At 48.8% G+C, this 18,660-nt stretch overlaps 1 long non-coding RNA gene across 2 annotated transcripts in view; it reads right to left on the bottom strand.

Annotated features, from left to right (window-relative positions):
* Positions 1-2,044: 2,044 nt before the first annotated feature.
* The window catches only part of LOC149427754 (uncharacterized), a 38,203-nt gene continuing 21,587 nt past the window's right edge, over positions 2,045-18,660 (bottom strand). For both annotated transcript variants that reach the window (XR_016311224.1, XR_016311223.1), the window contains one exon: positions 2,045-2,288. This is a non-coding gene — a long non-coding RNA (uncharacterized LOC149427754). The remainder of the gene's footprint in view (positions 2,289-18,660) is intronic.

The raw sequence follows: 18,660 nt of genomic DNA, 5'->3' as shown, positions 1-18,660 counted from the left end.
CCTCCTGCTCGGTCGCATCATTCATTTACAGATTTCAGTGAATGGAAAACTACAAGTCAGGATAGCCTTTGCGGCTGTTGGCTTGTAGTTCTCAATGAACTACCACGGAGCTGTTGAGCACTGTGGTAGTTCTTTGTCTCTTCCTGTCTGTCAGTGTGTATCATCTTGCCTGTATGAGGTAGGAGCACACAGATACACTGACAGGTCTACAGGAGTCCTGCATGGCACCTGTATCTGCTAATTGTGGGTGCAATGCTTTCTAGGCTCCAAGTAAAAAAATAAATAATAAATGCACATTTTTTTATCTGCAAAACAGAGTTAAAGAATAATTTCACCTTTTTTTTTAAAATGTATTTATGTGTTTTTTCCTGATAACCGATCTGCTCATTTCAACTTGCCCAGTGTAGCCACCCTGCCATAAACAGAGGTGACTAGTAAATTTAGTTCTGCCAGGTTGATCAATAGTCTTTTACTTGGCTCTCCCCTAAACTCAGTGTTGGTGTTCCTGGCTGCTGCTACTAGGAATCACTGACGCTTAGGGCAATAAACAAGGGAGCTGCAGCAATACTAGATTATAGATATTTATGTCAGTCTTGGTAAACCACAAGGAAAATCCTCAAGCTGCCTTGCCAGGTCAAGGAGCATACAGTACCCAAGCTGGAGAGCCAGGAAAAGAAGTCCTGTTGGAGGAAGATTGGAGTCTGCCCTCAGAGAGTGTGATGACGTTTTGAACCCATGTTGCTGGAGGTATCTCAATCCCTAATCCTCTCTCTCTTATGAGCCAGAGCAGAATACTATAAAATACTAAAGTGCTAGGTGCCCTTCATCACTGTAACTCTCCACTGCGGCCATGGATCCACCCTGGGGTAATATCAGCCCACCTCTGTGCTGGAGGTTTTTCCTTTTCTAGCCAGGAGGAGTCACTACACCAATTTAGGATGATCAATAACAGTTTTTTAGATCAGGGGTATTGAATTAAAATTCAAGAAGTCCGGTCACTAAAATTTTCTTCTGGCCGAGGTCCAAATAGAGTGTGCCCATCAGTGCACCCCCTTACACTAAGTGTCGCCATCAGAGTGCAACTTTACATCATGTATTCCCATCACATCAGGTGTGCCCATCAGAGTGCCCCCTTTACAACAGGTGTCCCCATCACAGTGCCACCTTACATCAGGTATTCCCGTCAGAGTGCCCCCTTTCACTCAGAGTACCCCTTTAAATCATATTCCCCATCAGAGTGCCCCTTTCCACAGTATGTGCCCGTCAGAGTGCCCCCTTAACATAACATGGGCCCGTCAAAGTGCCCCCTTAACATAACATGGGGCCGTCAGAGTGCCCCCTTAACATAACATGGGGCCATCAGAGTGCCCCCTTAACATAACATGGGGCCGTCAGAGTGCACCCTTAACATAAAATAAGGGGCACTCTGATGGGCACATTTATAGTAAGGGGCACTCTGATGGGCACATTTATAGTAAGGGGCACTCTGATGGGCACATTTATAGTAAGGGGCACTCTGATGGGCACATTTATAGTAAGGGGCACTCTGATGGGCACATTTATAGTAAGGGACACTCTGATGGGCACATTTATAGTAAGGGGCACTCTGATGGGCACATTCTATGTTGTGTCCATCACAGTGCACCTTAACATTAAATGTGCCCATCAGCATGACTCTAACATTAAATGTGCCCATCAGAGTGCCCCTGTAAGACTACACCCTACCTTAAGGGCAGACAGGAGCTGTGTCAGGATCCTTGCTGAAGAATGCTTGTGTACAGGCAGGGAGAGGGAGCCGGAGAGACAGTGAGCTGCAAGGGGCGGGGCGCACACACGTGATGTCATGTTGCTGTGAGGACCGCCCTGCTCAGCGGCAGATCTGTCATTGCAGGCTGGCGGTCCAGAAGGGAGCATTTTGGGGCCGTTCTCGGACTGTGGTCCGCCATTTAGTGACCGCTGGTTTAGATACTGAGCAAGTCTATTGTAGCTAACACGAATAGCATTTTGTTTGTTCACCACAAACTAGAAGAAAAACTACAGCAGCCAGTGGGAAAGGTCTAAATTTAATAAAATTAAACACTGCACACAGAAATCATGACTACGTACATGAAGGTGCACAGAGCAGCAATGCAGGATGGATGGATGGATGGATGGAATGAGTCTGTTGGCGACTTTTACTGCAGTGATCAGGAGGGAAGGAGGATGGGGATTCTGAGGTCATGGAGCTTCATCCCACTGGGCACAGCATTCATGGTTCCCAGGTAGTGACATGGAGTCTTGCGCTCCATCTGTTGGAAAAGAGAAGAAGAATGAACAAATTGAATTGACTGCAGGAGGACATGACACAAAAAAGAAGAGGATTGGAGCGGTTTGCCTTAAAAAAAAGTACTACCTTACATCACTTTAAATTTATCCTGTATGTTGATTAAAAAAAGAGAAAATCAATGTTTCCTGTAATCCCTCACCCTTTCCCAACAATTCCCCCCCTTCAACAAGCACCAGCATGACTTCACAAACACCACTCCTTCGGGGCTTTACTTTCATTTCCAACTGAACAGATTGGCTGAGGAGCAAAAACCAGGAAAGTATTTGCATTTGTGGAGGTTGGCATTATGGTGAACCTGTCGCTTTATCCTGAATGTGCAGATTAATTTAACCTTCATGCGTTTACTTTGCAAGGAAGAATGAAGGTTGAATTTTATCAAAGAGAACCTGTCACCCAAACACCATGGAGAGACCCATCCTGTGCACAGACCCAATACACAGCTTATTAGTATAAAATTATGGATGTACTACAAGCCACAATGTTAATGCTGCTCCCTGGGCAATTCACAGGCTGTATTTTATTAAATATTAGACCATCCTAAAAGCGTGGTCTTCCACGGGGCTAGGAAATGCACAGTTGAATAGGGACCCATCCATCTTTCAAAACAGCTCTTAAATTTACCCATATATTAGAAACAATGTGAAACCCCCCGGAAAAGCAATTGGCTGGAAAAAGACATCTGATATACCGTATTTTTTGCTCCATAAGATGCATTACCCCCCCAAAAAAAAAAAATGGAGAAAAATGTCTGTGCATCTTATGGAGCGAATATGGAGCAGCCGGTCTGGTATTCCTGCTGCCGCCGTGTCAGAATACCTGGCCGGCCACTCGGCTCTTCTCTGCAGCAGAGCCCTTACCTGTTCCTCGGTCCAGAGCTCTACAGTCTTCTCTCCCAGCACCGGCATCTTTAGTGTGGGCACCAGGCTGTGACAGCCGGGTGCCCACTGCGCATGCATGAGAAGTGTTGCTCTCTGTGAGTGGTCCAGCAGTCTTCTGGGACCTGTCAGTGTCCCAGAAGACGGGGAGGGAGGACAACTCAGTGCAAGTGGGAGTGGGTACCTGCTACCCCTCCCTCCCCAAAGGTCCGCAGTCTCTGCTCATCCCCTGTACTGTGTCCGCAGTCTCTGCTCATCCCCTGTACTGTGTCACCAGTCTCTGCTCATCCCCTGTACTGTGTCACCAGTCTCTGCTCATCCCCTGTACTGTGTCAGCAGTCTCTGCTCATCCCCTGTACTGTGTCAGCAGTCTCTGCTCATCCCCTGTACTGTGTCAGCAGTCTCTGCTCATCCCCTGTACTGTGTCAGCAGTCTCTGCTCATCCCCTGTACTGTGACCGCAGTCTCTGCTCATCCCCTGTACTGTGACCGCAGTCTCTGCTCATCCCCTGTACTGTGACCGCAGTCTCTGCTCATCCCCTGTACTGTGACCGCAGTCTCTGCTCATCCCCTGAACTGTGACCGCAGTCTCTGCTCATCCCCTGTACTGTGACCGCAGTCTCTGCTCATCCCCTGTACTGTGACCGCAGTCTCTGCTCATCCCCTGTACTGTGACCGCAGTCTCTGCTCATCCCCTCTACTGTGTTCGCAGTCTCTGGTCATCTCCTGTACTGTGTCCGCAGTCTCTGGTCATCTCCTGTACTGTGTCCGCAGTCTCTGGTCATCTCCTGTACTGTGTCTGCAGTCTCTGGTCATCTCCTGTACTGTGTCTGCAGTCTCCGGTCATCTCCTGTAGTTTGTCCGCAGTCTCTGGTCATCTCCTGTACTATGTCCGCAGTCTCTGGTCATCTCCTGTACTATGTCCGCAGTCTCTGGTCATCTCCTGTAGTATGTCCGCAGTCTCTGGTCATCTCCTGTATTATGTCTGCAGTCCATTGGGTCAAAATATTTTTTTTCTTGTTTTCCTCCTCTAAAACCTAGGTGCATCTTATGGAGCAAAAAATACGGTATATCCACCTGTGTCTGTCTGGGTCTCTTCCCTGCCGAGTAACCACCAGCTTATCACTGACCATTCCTGCAAACTTCCAGGAATCTAAAAAAAAAAAAAAAAAAAAAAAAAACACTTAGCTTAACACTTAACACAAAAAACATAGCTGGTGTCAGTGAAAGGAATAGTCCATCACTGATGGGAGGAATAATACCTCATTGTTGGTCAGAGGGAGGAATACACCCTGTTCCAAATTATTATGCAAATTCTATTTAAGTGTCACAAAGATTAAATATTTTGTTTTTCAGTTTAACTCATGGATGGCATTGTGTGTCAGGGCTCTTTTGATCACTGAACACAATCTCGGACACCTGTGATAATTAGATTAGCAGGTGAGCCCAATTTAAGGAAACACTACTGAAGGAGGGCGTTCCACATTATTAAGCAGAGCACCGTTTTCAAGCAATATGGGGAAGAAAAAGGATCTCTCTGCTGCCAAAAAGAGTGAAATAGTTCAATGCCTTGGACAAGGTATCAAAACATTCGATATTTCACGAAAACTTAAGCGTGATCATCGCACTATTAAGAGATTTGTGGCTGATTCAGAGCACAGACGGGTTCGTGCAGATAAAGGCACATTGAGGAAGATTTCTGCCAGATCCATGCATCGGATCAAGAGAGCAGCTGCTAAAATACCATTACATAGCAGCAAACAGATATTTGAAGCTGCTTGTGCCTCTGGAGTCCCACGGACAACAAGGTGTAGAGTCCTCCAGAGTCTTGCAACTGTGCATAAACCTTCTATTCGGCCACCACTAACCAATGCTCACAAGCAGAAACAGCTGCATTGGGCAGAAAAATGCATGAAGACTAATTTTCAAACAGTCCTGTTCACTGATGAGTGTCGTGCAACCCTGGATGGTCCAAATGGATGGAGTAGTGGATGGTTGGTGGACGGCCACCCTGTTCCAACAAGGCTGCGACGTCAGCAAGGCGGTGGTGGAGTCATGTTTTGGGCCGGAATCATGGGAACAGAGCTAGTCGGCGCCTTTAGGGTCCCCGAAGGTGTAAAAATGACCTCTGCAAAGTATGTGGAGTTTATGACTGACCACTTTCTTCCCTGGTACAGAAGGAAGAACTATGCTTTCCGTAATAAAATCATCTTCATGCATGACAATGCACCATCTCATGCTGCAAAGAATACCTCTGCATCAATGGCTGCTATGGGGATAAAAGGAGAGAAAGTCATGGTGTGGCCTCCATCCTCCCCTGACCTCAATCCTATTGAGAACCTTTGGAGTTGGATCTGTGTTTAACAGATGAGGCTGAGCGCTCCTTACGTTGGACTCGCCAGAAGTGGTATTGCAAAGCTAACAAACCAGACTCTATGTTGGCCCGTAGATTGCGTTCTTTTGCGCAACACCCTAAACCGATATCTTTACGTACTCGTCACAATACCCTTACGAGCAACCCAGTAACGGTTTTAGAGGAGTTCCGGCACAGACTAGCTAAACTTTACTCTGATCCCACCCGGGCTGACCCTCAGTCTATTTCTGACTTCTTATCTAGTTTGTCATTACCTACTTTAACACCGGCCCATAAGGATCTGATGGATCGCAATATCCAAGTATCTGAAGTTTTGCAATGTATAGCGGAACTGAAAACAGGCAAACGCCCAGGTCCTGATGGATACACGGCACTATATTATAAGAAATTGGCTGATGTGCTCGCTCCCCACCTTGCCGCTATGTTTAATGCGGTGAAGGGAGGTTCAAATTTTTCCCCGGACTCTTTAACTGCTAATGTAGTTATGATCCCTAAACCGGACCGAGATCATTCTTCCTGGGCTAATTATAGGCCTATCTCTCTTACCAATATCGATATGAAGATTCTTACTAAGATTTTGGCTACTCGATTGAATTCCTTCCTTTCTCGTCTGATTAAAAAGGATCAGGTGGGATTTGTTCCCCATAGGCAGGCCGGAGATGCCATTAGACGTATTTTACAATTGCAACATTTGGCCCATACTCGTAAAATCGATATGATGCTCTTATCCTTGGACATCAACAAGGCTTTTGACACTTTATCCTGGCCGTATCTCCTGTCGGTCCTCCATCGTTTTGGCTTCGGTCCTTCCTTCTTGCGATGGATCTCTTCACTATATACATCCCCTCAAGCGAAGCTTAGATACTACGGATTTGAGTCTTCTACGTTCTCGGTTGCTAGAGGTACTAGGCAGGGCTGCCCGCTTTCCCCTTTACTTTTTATCTTAGCCCTGGAACCGTTGGCAGAAGCAATCCGTGTACATCCTGATATTAAGGGAATCGATGTGGCGGGCTCCCAACATAAATTATCGTTGTTTGCGGATGACATATTATTGTCAATCTCGAATCCGGGGATTACTTTGCCTAATTTACTAGCAGTTCTTGATTCTTTTGCCACCCTCTCAGGTTTACACGTCAATCCAGCTAAATCAAGAGCTATGTCAGTTACCCTCCCACCATCACTTCTGACTACTTTGAAGCAAACGTTCCCCTTCCAATGGCTTTCGGCCTTACCATATCTAGGAATTAAGCTTACCCCGACATATGATGGACTGTATCAGGCTAACTTTCCCACTGTTTTTCATGAGTTGACTGAGCTTTTGTCCTCTTGGTCCCATTTCCCGTTATCATGGTTTGGCAGAATTAATGCAATCCGTATGACCTACCTTCCTAAACTATTATACCTATTTCGTGTTCTGCCAGTTTCAGTACCTTCGCATATATTGCGTATACATCAGCGAAAACTTTTGTCCTTTATTTGGGGCTCCTCTCGACCTAGAATTAGCAAGCACATTTTATTTGCGCGGCGGAATGCGGGCGGGTTATCTGTTCCAAATCTCCAGTCCTATTATTTGGCGGCTAACATTGCCCCTTTAGCTCATATTCATGCTTCTCACCATTTCCCCCTGTGGGCTGTAGTAGATATGATGGACTCTCACCCGATACCGCTCCCCTCCTTGCCCTGGCTCCCTAATGCTCAGCGTCCATCTAATCTTAGCCCAACGCTGACACTTTCGCTTCGTCTTTGGGATTCTATAAAATACTCCGCTGGCCTTATCTCTCCTCATCTGCCTCTGCTACGTCTATTGCATAACCCATTATTCCCTCCGGGTAAGGATAACCCTAGACAGTTTGTCTGGTGGCAGACACATGGTTTTTATGATATTCATTCACTCCTATCCCCCACCAGAATAATTACCTTTGACACTTTGCGTTCTTCTTATAACATTCCCCTCCGAGAACATTTTGGTTATCTTCAACTTCGTCACTTTATTCATACTCTAATACGTACGCATCCAGGACCTTACCGTTTATCCCCTTTTGAAAGCCAGTGTAGACATAGACCTCATGCTCCAGGTCTGATCTCCCTGATTTATTCTTCCATTATGTCATATAGAACCCCTCCGGTTCGTTCCTACCATCAGCGTTGGCAGTCGGAATTAGGGGGAACCCTGGATCAACAAGACTGGCAGCTCATGACCCAAACATTATCTAAGTGTTCCAGGAATGTTATTATTCTTGAGAATGCCTACAAAATTCTATACCGATGGTATTATACGCCTGCCCGTCTAGCTAGTTTTATTCCTACCTATTCCCCGGTTTGTTTTCGGGGATGTCAGCAATTAGGTACCATGGCACATATCTGGTGGACTTGTCCTAAGGTAAGCAGGTTGTGGATTAGGGTGTATGCCCTCCTCCGCACTATTCTTCATACAGACATTAAGCGTAATCCATATGAAGCGCTTCTATTTAAACCACCAGAGGGCCTTCTCCGCTCTGAACGGCAACTGGCATCACATTTATTTATGGCAACTAAGTTGACGATTGCGAGGGCTTGGAAGACTCCTGTTCTTAGCTTTGAGGCTGTCAAAAACCGGATGAACTTCATAATGGTCAATGAAAAACTGACGGCCATATTATTGGATACCCATACAAAATTTCTGCAGATATGGCGTCCCTGGCTGGACGTAGCCCAGCCCTCGAGATTCGACCAGTCCCTTCTATCGATATGAGGATGGATTCTGCTGTGATCCCCCCGGGGCCCCTCCCTCTCCCCCCTTTTTTTTTTTTTTTTTTTTTGTGTGTCTGTGTGTGTTGTCCATGTCTCTCTACTATTTGTCTTTTTCTACTCTTCCGTTTACTCTGCTCTTAAACATAATTTACGGATTGTACCTCCTGTTCTCTACGCTGCATTCGTAAGGCTATTTATGCAATCTAGATTTCTTTTTAATTTCTAGGTCATGAATATGTGCTGTTTTTTGATGCGGCCTTTTCTCGGGCCTTTCCTGTTTATTATAATGTTGATATAGCAATACTTCCCTTTGGAGTTTACATTATCATTGCCCACAAAGGTCTGTTGCCCGTTCTCTCCCAACCTCCCTCCCCATCCCCTCCCTCCGGGCACCTATGTAAACTTTTCCGATTTTGCCTTTATTGATGCATGCCTTGCACCAGCTTCCCTTCATTTATTGTACTATGTAAATGTTGGTCATTGAATTTTTGTTACGATTGTCTGTTCATCTTTGCTTATTTTTCAATAAAGCTTTTTGTAAAAGAGAACCTTTGGAGCATCCTCAAGCAAAAGATCTATGAGGGTGGGAGGCAGTTTACATCCAAACAGTAGCTCTGGGAGGCTATTCTGACATCTTGCAAACAAATTCAAGCAGAAACTGTCCAAAAACTCACAAGTTCAATGGATGCAAGACTTGTAAAGCTGCTATCAAATAAAGGGTCCCATGTTAAAATGTAACGTGACCTGTTAAAATGTTGTTAAAAGTTTGATTGAAATAGCTTTTGATTTCAGTAAATATGCTGCAAACACAAGAAACTACAATTTTCAGTTCTTTACAACCTATAAAGTGTTTTGAAACTTACTGTGCGGAATAATTTGGAACAGCGCATTGTAAGTGTTTTAGGTTTCAAAAAAATCCTGTTATCATTAGGAGGTTTGTTCAATCAAATTTGAATTGTACTCTTAATAGTTGATAACATGAGAATTATGCCGACTGTTATTTACATCAATTATTTAGGTAAATGAGAAAAATATCATTTGCATAATAATTTGGAAGTCCAAAGGGCTAGATAAAGGCAAGTAAAGGACTGGATATGGCCCTCGAGCAGCAGTTTGGAGACCACTGGTCTAGGGAGTAGTGATGGACGAATTGGAAAGCACTTAAATGTGTTCAACAATTCACAGGATAAAGTAATATTTGAGCAGGTAAAGACTTAACAACTGGGACTTCTAACCTGCCCAACTGACTGTAGGTTGGGAGATCAGGGCACACTCACTCAACATCATAAATAGAGATGAGCGAAGTATTCAAAAATTCGATTCGACTGATTCGGCGAATTCGTAGAAAAATTTCGATTCGAGTCGAATATATTCGCTGTGAATTTAACTTAAAAAAGGGTGTTTCTAGGCTTCAGAGAGACTTAATATTAGTGCTGAACACTGTACCTTTAATTTAAATGCCCTTGGAGTCTGCTGGGGAAGAGAAATAATACTGTCAGGCAGTATGACATGCAGATGAGTGCCGTCGATCTTAGAATCACCGCACACTTCACTCATTTGGCCAGTCACGGGGCCAAAACCAGAGTGTGGAGCCACAGTGTGGCGGTGGAGGCAGCAGCAATGGGAGGCCATACAGCACCCTATGACAAAAATGGAAACCACCAGCAGTGTGAGGAGACCTGAAAGTGGCACATGGCAGAGTGTGGCGATAGAGACAGCAGCAATGGGAGGCCGTACAGGGACCCATGACACACTCTGGACCTGGCAGCAGCATGAGGAGGCGGTACAGGGGCCCATGGCAGATTACGGGCCTGGCAGCAGCAATGGGAGGCCGTACAGGGACCCATGACACAATCTGGACGTGGCAGCAGCATGGGGAGGCGGTACAGGGGCCCATGACAGATTACGGGCCTGGCAGCAGCATTTGGAGTCGGTACGGGGGCCCATGACACACTCTGGACCTGGCAGCAGCATGAGGAGGCGGTACAGGGGCGCATGACAGATTACGAGCCTGGCAGCAGCAACTTGGACAGGAGGACGTTCAGTTTCTGCACCGTCTGGTGCGTGCTCGCAAACTGTTGTCTCTTGGAAACGGATTCCAAGAAAGACTGCTGACGGAATCCGTGAAGAGGAGTAGCAGGAGAAGGAGCATCTGAACGAGCGGAATATGCCAACAAGCGACAACAGGGGCCCATGGCAGATTAGGGGCCTGGCAGCAGCTATGGGAGGCCCGTAATCTGCCAGCACCCTATGACAAAAAATGGAACCCACCAGCAGTGTGAGGAGACCTGAAAGTGGCACATGGCAGAGTGTGGCGATGGAGACAGCAGCAATGGGAGGCCGTACAGGGACCCATGACAGACTCTGGACCTGGCAGCAGCATGAGGAGGCGGTATATAGGGGCCTATGGCAGATTAGGGGCCTGGCAGCAGCTATGGGAGGCCCGTAATCTGCCAGCACCCTATGTCAAAAAATTCTACACACCAGCAGTGTGTGAGACCTGAAAGTGGCACATGGCAGAGTGTGGCGATGGAGACAGCAGCAATGGGAGGCCGTACAGGGACCCATGAGAGACTCTGGACTTGGCAGCAGCATGAGGAGGCGGTATAGGGGCGCATGGCAGATTAGGGGCCTGGCAGCAGCTATGGGAGGCCCGTAATCTGCCAGCACCCTATGACAAAAAATGGAACACACCAGCAGTGTGAGGAGACCTGAAAGTGGCACATGTTTGGGGCATGATTCATGGCGGATTTAGTCAGTTGTGTCAGGAACTGGTGGTTTGAAATCCAGACTAATCCACGCCTGATTCATTTTCACAAACGTCAGTCTCTCCACACTTTGGGTGGACAGTCGTGTCCTCCGCGGAGTTGCAATACCTCCTGCCGCACTAAACACGCGCTCCGATGCCACGCTACTGGCCGGGCATGACAGCCTTTCAAGGGCAAATTCAGCTAGTTGGGGCCAAAGGTCAAGTTTCGTTGCCCAGTAGTCAAGGGGATTGTCTACCTCGGTTGGCAGGGTGCTGTCCAAGTAGGCCTAAGCCTGTTGTTTGAGGTCCTGCTCCAGGTCCACCTGATGCTGCTGCTGCTGCTGCTGCTGCTGCGGCTGGTTAGTAGTTTCCTCACTGCGCTGGTGAAGAAAGCTACTCATCATCGACTGCAGACTGAGGCAGCCGCTGCTGGTGGAGCTGCCACTGCTCCTACCACCCCACCCCTCCCCTGCTGCCATGGCAGCGGAACGCGAGCGCACAGGGCCCACAGTGTCTGAGGATGGACGTTGGCGCAGACAGGCAGAGACCAGCTGACTACATAGGTGGTTTTTATAGTACGTTATTTTGGCCTCCCTCTCAGCAGGTGTGAAAAAGGCCACCATTTTTGAACGGTAGCGAGGGTCCAACAAGGTGGACAGCCAAAAGTCATCCCTCTGTCTGATGGTTATTATTCGGCTGTCGCTACGCAAGCAAGCGAGCATGCTATGGGCCATTTGTGCCAAGGAATGCGAGGGACTCCCTGCCTCCATCTCCACAGCATACTGCCACGGTGCGTCTGGGTCCTCTGTCTCCTCCTCCTCCTCCTCTACCAGATGCTCCTGCTCCTCCACTCCTGTCCGCTGAGTGGAAAAACCACCCATTTCACTCAATAATTCCTGAGCACCAATGTCCTCCTCTACCTCCTCCTCTTCTTCCTGTCCTGCCCCCACAGGGGTCATGTGGCGTTGAGATCTGTGCGCCACGTCTACCGCACCCTGACCAGCCATTGTTAACAGCATTTGTTCCAGGACGTGCAACAGAGGAATGACGTCGTTCATCCCATAGTCCTGCCGACTCACGAATAGCGTGGCCTCCTCAAAGGGCCTGAGCAAGCGCAGGTGTCACGCATGAGCTGCCAATGGCTGACATCTAAGTTACACAGGGAGTACCTTTATCCGCTTTTAACATCAGGAAATCGGTGATGGCCTTTCGCTGTTCGTAAAGGCGGTCTAACATATGTAGGGTTGAATTCCACCTTGTTGCAACGTCACAGCATGAGGAGTCGGTACGGGGGCCCATGGCAGATTACGTGCCTGGCAGCAGCAATGGGAGGCCCGTAATCTGCCAGCACCCTATGTCAAAAAATTCAACACACCAGCAGTGTGAGGAGACCTGAAAGTGGCACATGGCAGAGTGTGGCTATGGAGACAGCAGCAATAGGAGGCCGTACAGGGACCCATGACACACTCTGGACTTGGCAGCAGCATGAGGAGGCGGTATAGGGGCCCATGGCAGATTAGGGGCCTGGCAGCAGCAATGGGAGGCCCGTAATCTGCCAGCACCCTATGTCAAAATATTCTACACACCAGCAGTGTGAGGAGACCTGAAAGTGGCACATGGCAGAGTGTGGCGATGGAGACAGCAGCAATGGGAGGCCGTACAGGGACCCATGAGAGACTCTGGACCTGGCAGCAGCATGAGGAAGCGGTATATAGGGGCCTATGGCAGATTAGGGGCCTGGCAGCAGCTATGGGAGGCCCGTAATCTGCCAGCACCCTATGTCAAAAAATTCTACACACCAGCAGTGTGTGAGGAGACCTGAAAGTGGCACATGGCAGAGTGTGGCGATGGAGACAGCAGCAATGGGAGGCCGTACAGGGACCCATGAGAGACTCTGGACCTGGCAGCAGCATGAGGAAGCGGTATATAGGGGCCTATGGCAGATTAGGGGCCTGGCAGCAGCTATAGGAGGCCCATAATCTGCCAGCACCCTATGTCAAAAAATTCTACACACCAGCAGTGTGTGAGGAGACCTGAAAGTGGCACATGGCAGAGTGTGGCGATGGAGACAGCAGCAATGGGAGGCCGTACAGGGACCCATGACAGACTCTGGACCTGGCAGCAGCATGAGGAAGCGGTATATAGGGGCCTATGGCAGATTAGGGGCCTGGCAGCAGCTATAGGAGGCCCATAATCTGCCAGCACCCTATGTCAAAAAATTCTACACACCAGCAGTGTGTGAGGAGACCTGAAAGTGGCACATGGCAGAGTGTGGCGATGGAGACAGCAGCAATGGGAGGCCGTACAGGGACCCATGAGAGACTCTGGACCTGGCAGCAGCATGAGGAAGCGGTATATAGGGGCCTATGGCAGATTAGGGGCCTGGCAGCAGCTATGGGAGGCCCGTAATCTGCCAGCACCCTATGTCAAAAAATTCTACACACCAGCAGTGTGTGAGGAGACCTGAAAGTGGCACATGGCAGAGTGTGGCGATGGAGACAGCAGCAATGGGAGGCCGTACAGGGACCCATGACAGACTCTGGACCTGGCAGCAGCATGAGGAAGCGGTATATAGGGGCCTATGGCAGATTAGGGGCCTGGCAGCAGCTATAGGAGGCCCATAATCTGCCAGCACCCTATGTCAAAAAATTCAACACACCAGCAGTGTGAGGAGACCTGAAAGTGGCACATGGCATGAGACACTGTGGACCTGGCAGCAGCATGAGGAGGCGGTATATAGGGGCCTATGGCAGATTAGGGGCCTGGCAGCAGCTATGGGAGGCCCATAATCTGCCAGCACCCTATGTCAAAAAATTCTACACACCAGCAGTGTGTGAGGAGACCTGAAAGTGGCACATGGCAGAGTGTGGCGATGGAGACAGCAGCAATGGGAGGCCGTACAGGGACCCATGAGAGACTCTGGACCTGGCAGCAGCATGAGGAAGCGGTATATAGGGGCCTATGGCAGATTAGGGGCCTGGCAGCAGCAATGGGAGGCCCGTAATCTGCCAACACCCTATGTCAAAAAATTCTACACACCAGCAGTGTGTGAGGAGACCTGAAAGTGGCACATGGCAGAGTGTGGCGATGGAGACAGCAGCAATGGGAGGCCGTACAGGGACCCATGAGAGACTCTGGACCTGGCAGCAGCATGAGGAAGCGGTATATAGGGGCCTATGGCAGATTAGGGGCCTGGCAGCAGCTATAGGAGGCCCATAATCTGCCAGCACCCTATGTCAAAAAATTCAACACACCAGCAGTGTGAGGAGACCTGAAAGTGGCACATGGCATGAGACACTGTGGACCTGGCAGCAGCATGAGGAGGCGGTATATAGGGGCCCATGGCAGATTAGGGGCCTGGCAGCAGCTATGGGAGGCCCATAATCTGCCAGCACCCTATGTCAAAAAATTCTACACACCAGCAGTGTGTGAGGAGACCTGAAAGTGGCACATGGCAGAGTGTGGCGATGGAGACAGCAGCAATGGGAGGCCGTACAGGGACCCATGACAGACTCTGGACCTGGCAGCAGCATGAGGAGGCGGTATATAGGGGCCCATGGCAGATTAGGGGCCTGGCAGCAGCAATGGGAGGCCCGTAATCTGCCAACACCCTATGTCAAAAAATTCTACACACCAGCAGTGTGTGAGGAGACCTGAAAGTGGCACATGGCAGAGTGTGGCGATGGAGACAGCAGCAATGGCAGGCCGTACAGGGACCCATGACAGACTCTGGACCTGGCAGCAGCATGAGGAGGCGGTATATAGGGGCCTATGGCAGATTAGGGGCCTGGCAGCAGCTATGGGAGGCCCGTAATCTGCCAGCACCCTATGTCAAAAAATTCTACACACCAGCAGTGTGTGAGACCTGAAAGTGGCACATGGCAGAGTGTGGCGATGGAGACAGCAGCAATGGGAGGCCGTACAGGGACCCATGAGAGACTCTGGACCTGGCAGCAGCATGAGGAAGCGGTATATAGGGGCCTATGGCAGATTAGGGGCCTGGCAGCAGCTATAGGAGGCCCATAATCTGCCAGCACCCTATGTCAAAAAATTCAACACACCAGCAGTGTGAGGAGACCTGAAAGTGGCACATGGCATGAGACACTGTGGACCTGGCAGCAGCATGAGGAGGCGGTATATAGGGGCCCATGGCAGATTAGGGGCCTGGCAGCAGCTATGGGAGGCCCATAATCTGCCAGCACCCTATGTCAAAAAATTCTACACACCAGCAGTGTGTGAGGAGACCTGAAAGTGGCACATGGCAGAGTGTGGCGATGGAGACAGCAGCAATGGGAGGTCTCCCATTGTCCCAACATGGCCCAAATAGTCCCAACATGGGCCCCCTGGCCACGCTTGACTTTCTGGCCACATAGTCGACATACGGCTACGTTTACTTCCTCGGGCGGCTTGACGAAAAATTGCCACACCGCCGAGTAGGAAACTTTGCCCCCAATACTCCTCACTGGCTGACTGCTGCTTCCTCCGTGCACACCGGCACCACTACTGGCCGTGGTGGTAGGCTGCAGTGGAGCTGGTGCTCTACTCCGTGGCCGTTTGGCTCCACTGACACTGCTTCCACTGACACTGCTGCGACCCTGCTGCTGTCTCCTGGGCAACCCACCGACTGTTTCGCTCACTGCCAAGCTGCCACCCTCTTCTCCTGATGATGCGGAAGAAATTGCCTGATGACGACGAGGCTGCCAAGTGCGATCAACCTCCTCATCATCAAGTAGGGTCTCCGCCTCACTACTAGCACCCTCGGCTGCGTCTGGGTCAGGAGACAGACCTGTCTCTAGACCGGCTACCGAGCCACTCTCCTCGCCACTACTTCTTCGCCTGGCTGCTGAAAAGGCGGATGTCTCCCCCCGTTCCTGACCGCCCTCTGTTAGCTCTTCCTCACTGTACAGTGGGGCTGAGCCCACAGCATGCGATACTTCGCTTGGTGAGGGAACACCAAAGGACAGGGGCAGGTAGAGGACACGTGATTTCAGTGGGCTTGGTCCCGGGCCATGCCAACTAACGGTTGTGTCTGACGTACCCACCGACCGTTGGCTGTAGGTGTCAGAGGTGACCTGGGAAGAGGAAGACGACCGAGCCAACCAATCGACGACGGCAGGGTTGTCGGTGGAGACACGACCGCTGGATGACACCGGGAGCACTGGCCTCTGGCTGCGAATAGTGCTGCCTCGACCCCTTCCTCTGCTGCCACGTCTGCTCGCTCCTAAAACATTGCCTCCTCTGCCACTCCTCTGCATGTTGTCTGACATACTCTTTAATTAAACGATTATGTGTCCCTGAGTAACAATTCTGTGTCCCTGAGTAACAATTCTGTGTCTGTGCGAGTAACAATTCTGTGGCCCTAAGTAACAGTTCTGTGGCCCTCAGTAACAATTCTGTGTCCCTGATTAACGTTTCTGTGGCCCCAAGTAACAGTTCTGTGGCCCTCAGTAACAATTCTGTGTCTGTGCGAGTAACAATTCTGTGTCTGTGCGAGTAACAATTCTGTGGCCCTAAGTAAAGTTTCTGTGGCCCTAAGTAACAATTCTCTGGCACTCAGTAACAATTCTGTCTGTCCCTGAGTAACAATTCTCTGGCACTCAGTAACAATTCTGTCTGTCCCTGAGTAAAAATTCTGTGGCCCTAAGTAAAGTTTCTGGGGCCCTGAGTAACAATTATCTGGCACTCAGTAACAATTCTGTCTGTCCCTGAGTAACAATTCTCTGGCACTCAGTAACAATTCTGTCTGTCCCTGAGTAAAAATTCTCTGGCCCTAAGTAAAGTTTCTGTGGCCCTGAGTAACAATTCTCTGGCACTCCGTAACAATTCTGTCTGTCCCTGAGTAACAATTCTCTGGCACTCAGTAACAATTCTGTCTGTCCCTGAGTAAAAATTCTGTGGCCCTAATTAAAGTTTCTGTGGCCCTAAGTAACAATTCTCTGGCACTCAGTAACAATTCTGTCTGTCCCTGAGTAACAATTCTCTGGCACTCCGTAACAATTCTGTCTGTCCCTGAGTAACAATTCTCTGGCACTCAGTAACAATTCTGTCTGTCCCTGAGTAAAAATTCTGTGGCCCTAAGTAAAGTTTCTGTGGCCCTGAGTAACAATTCTCTGGCACTCCGTAACAATTCTGTCTGTCCCTGAGTATGAATTCCGTGGCCCTAACTAGCGTTTCTTTGTCCCTAAGTAAAGTTTCTGTGGCCCTCAGTAACAGTTCTGTGTCTGTGCGAGTAACAATTCTGTGTCTCTGCGAGTAACAATTCTGTGGCCCTAAGTAAAGTTTCTGTGGCCCTAAGTAACAATTCTCTGGCACTCCGTAACAATTCTGTCTGTCCCTGAGTAACAATTCTCTGGCACTCAGTAACAATTCTGTCTGTCCCTGAGTAAAAATTCTGTGGCCCTAAGTAAAGTTTCTGTGGCCCTGAGTAACAATTCTCTGGCACTCCGTAACAATTCTGTCTGTCCCTGAGTAACAATTCTCTGGCACTCAGTAACAATTCTGTCTGTCCCTGAGTAAAAATTCTGTGGCCCTAAGTAAAGTTTCTGTGGCCCAGAGTAACAATTCTCTGGCACTCCGTAACAATTCTGTCTGTCCCTGAGTATGAATTCTGTGGCCCTAACTAGCGTTTCTTTGTCCCTAAGTAACAGTTCTGTGGCCCTGAGTAACAATTCTGTGTCTGTGCGAGTAACAATTCTGTGGCCCTAAGTAACAGTTCTGTGGCCCTCAGTAACAGTTCTGTGTCTGTGCGAGTAACAATTCTGTGTCTGTGCGAGTAACAATTCTGTGGCCCTAAGTAACAGTTCTGTGGCCTTCAGTAACAATTCTGTGTCTGTGCGAGTAACAATTCTGTGTCTGTGCGAGTAACAATTCTGTGGCCCTAAGTAAAGTTTCTGTGGCCCTAAGTAACAATTCTCTGGCACTCAGTAACAATTCTGTCTGTCCCTGAGTAACAATTCTCTGGCACTCAGTAACAATTCTGTCTGTCCCTGAGTAACAATTCTCTGGCACTCAGTAACAATTCTGTCTGTCCCTGAGTAAAAATTCTGTGGCCCTAAGTAAAGTTTCTGGGGCCCTGAGTAACAATTCTCTGGCACTCAGTAACAATTCTGTCTGTCCCTGAGTAACAATTCTCTGGCACTCAGTAACAATTCTGTCTGTGCCTGAGTAAAAATTCTGTGGCCCTAAGTAAAGTTTCTGTGGCCCTAAGTAACAATTCTCTGGCACTCAGTAACAATTCTGTCTGTCCCTGAGTAACAATTCTCTGGCACTCAGTAACAATTCTGTCTGTCCCTGAGTAAAAATTCTGTGGCCCTAAGTAAAGTTTCTGTGGCCCTAAGTAACAATTCTCTGGCACTCAGTAACAATTCTGTCTGTCCCTGAGTAACAATTCTCTGACACTCCGTAACAATTCTGTCTGTCCCTGAGTAACAATTCTCTGGCACTCAGTAACAATTCTGTCTGTCCCTGAGTAAAAATTCTGTGGCCCTAAGTAAAGTTTCTGTGGCCCTGAGTAACAATTCTCTGGCACTCCGTAACAATTCTGTCTGTCCCTGAGTATGAATTCTGTGGCCCTAACTAGCGTTTCTTTGTCCCTAAGTAAAGTTTCT

Source organism: Staurois parvus, unplaced genomic scaffold, assembly GCF_062004578.1.
Source record: "Staurois parvus isolate SC_StPar_1 unplaced genomic scaffold, SC_StPar_1.0 ptg003516l, whole genome shotgun sequence".
NCBI lineage: Eukaryota > Metazoa > Chordata > Amphibia > Anura > Ranidae > Staurois > Staurois parvus.
This window is presented reverse-complemented; position numbering and strand designations above follow the sequence as displayed.